Below are 2,347 nucleotides of genomic sequence, written 5' to 3' on the forward strand. Positions count from 1 at the left end.
TGGGCCCTACAAAAACAGGATGAGAACACTATTCGGGTCTCCCAAAGAGGAATCAAAAGAGCTATGCTTGGAACATCACTCTTCACTCAAATGAGAGAAAGAATCCATAGTTCCAACCTTTGTCAACGGTCAAGAATCAGGGAAACTGTCTAGTTTGCCAAGGCATCGAAAATCAGATGGGCTGGACGCATAATGAGATTTGGAGACGACCGCTGGACTAGAGTCATTACCAACTGGATTCCACAGGATGTCAAAAGATTGACTGGACGGCCACCTACAAGATGGTCAGACTTCTTCATCAAGACCCTGAACAATCGGTTTGAGGCTCTTCGTGTTCCTAGATTGAACAGATGCCATTGGGCTACACTAGCACGTGACAGGGACAAATGGAGACATTACTGGCACCTGCTGGAGCAAATCAATGAGTAACGGGATTTCAAGTGATCAAGTGATACTCTTGACTGCTATTTCACCAAAATATCTCTTTGCATTACCAAGTAAGTGCATCTTATTTAGCTCATGCTTTCAGGGGTTCTTCCCTCCTATTTAACATTATAAGTAGTGCCATGTATTTTTCAATTCTGACATTAGGAGTGGGTGCTTAGCATGTGGTCCTTTTATATGCATCACCTGTGATTCACTATAAAAGCAGATTCTCAGCTCCTAACCCAGATCACCTGAATCAGAACCTCTGGAACCATGGCCCCACAATGCGTGATTCTGCTGCTCTATATTAACTTTTTAAAACCGTGATAAAAGGCCCTCACCACTAATACACTATAGTTGCTGTATCTATATACAATATTGCAATAGATTTGTTCATATACAAATTTCCTCCAATTTTCAGTTTCTTTAGCAGGGCAGAATTATTAAGGCAAAGGTAAAGAACATTTTATGTCACTTTTTTCCACCCAAAATTCTTTTCCAAAAACAAAAGCAAGTTGCATATTGTAACCACACGAACCTGAATTTTTTTTAAATGGAAGAGGCAAAATGGCGCCAATGCTGGCTGAACCCCCTCGCGCTCTCCAGAACCTGACTCACCTGGGTGACCGACGTGCAGCTCAGCGTACCGGGCATGGAGTTCCGTGTGTGATTCCTGCTGGAGCTCTACTTGTGGTTCCTGCTGGTCATCGCCGGGTGCTTTGTGGGATCGGGACAGAGTGGCATCGCCAGGGCGAGGAAAGACCGCCGCTGCAGCCGCAGCATCACCGACTCCCCCAGCGGGGCCAAGTCACGGCACCGTCCAGAGTGGGGCTGCCACAGTGGCCTGTGCAATGACTTGTCCACTGCGGGACGCTGTCCATCAGTCACCTAGTAACTTGGGACTCGGCGCAGGTGTTCGACCTGGCACAGACCCTGTGCGATGGGATCTTGCTCTGCCAGCTGTTCGACAGCCTCCTGGCACACTCCATCCACCTCAAGGAGATCAACCTGAGGCCGCAGATTCACCAGGCCCTGCCTGGAGTCGCAGGCAGGTGTGTGTTGTCTGTGCACAAATTGTCACAGCAGGCCGGTCACCAGGAGCTTGCATTCAGTAGACTGGGAATACCTGCAGGGACCATTAGAGATCTCTCCAAAAGCCTCCATCTTCCCCCCTAGAGAGCCCAGCAAGCTACCAAGGATTTCCAGCCCTCACGGCAGAGCGTGGCAAGCCACCCGTGATGCACCAAATATACCAACAACAGTAGCTAAAATGGGTCTCATTTCCCCAACATGAAGGACTCTCCAGCTGAGTTGGGAAGAACGAGAGGGCTGGTACTAAGCAGACAGCGTGCAATCAACAGGCGGGAAGGCACCCCACAAGCAGCTGGCCACCCAGGTGGCCCGCAAGAGCATGCTAGCCATGGATGATGTGAAGAAGCTGCATTGCTACAGGCCTGACACCATGGCACTACGGACATCCGCCAGCTGCCTATCCAGCGGCTGGTGTGCAACGTTGTGCAGGACTTCAAGACCGACCTGTGCTCCCAGAGCTCAGCGGTCATAGTGCTGCAGGAGGCGTGCAAGGTCTACCTGGTGGGGCTCTTCAAGGACACCAACCTCTGCGCATTCCCTGCTAAGCTCATCACCATTATGCCCAAGGACATCCAGCTGGTGTGCCGCATCCTCGGAGGGAAAGCATAAAGTTTACAATGCTAAAATCTTAGGGCTGGGACAAATGGAGATGCTACTGGAGCCCACTCTAGTAATCGATGATTAACGGGATGACAGTGACAGTGACGGTGACAATTTAACTGATAATCTCAAACCTTTAATGTAATTGTTTAATTTCATTTCTATACTTATTACAAAAAAATAAGATAGAGTATCTGTTTGAGATTAATATTTCACTGGCAGATTCATT

The 2,347-nt window shown here is 48.7% G+C and overlaps 1 pseudogene; it reads left to right on the top strand.

Moving 5' to 3' along the window:
* The first annotated feature begins 993 nt into the window (after positions 1 to 993).
* On the top strand, positions 994 to 2,127 carry LOC130034072 (histone H3.1-like; annotated as a pseudogene).
* Positions 2,128 to 2,347: the final 220 nt, after the last annotated feature.

The sequence above is a fragment of the Sorex fumeus genome, unplaced genomic scaffold, assembly GCF_029834395.1.
Source record: "Sorex fumeus unplaced genomic scaffold, SorFum_2.1 ptg000056l, whole genome shotgun sequence".
Lineage (NCBI taxonomy): Eukaryota > Metazoa > Chordata > Mammalia > Eulipotyphla > Soricidae > Sorex > Sorex fumeus.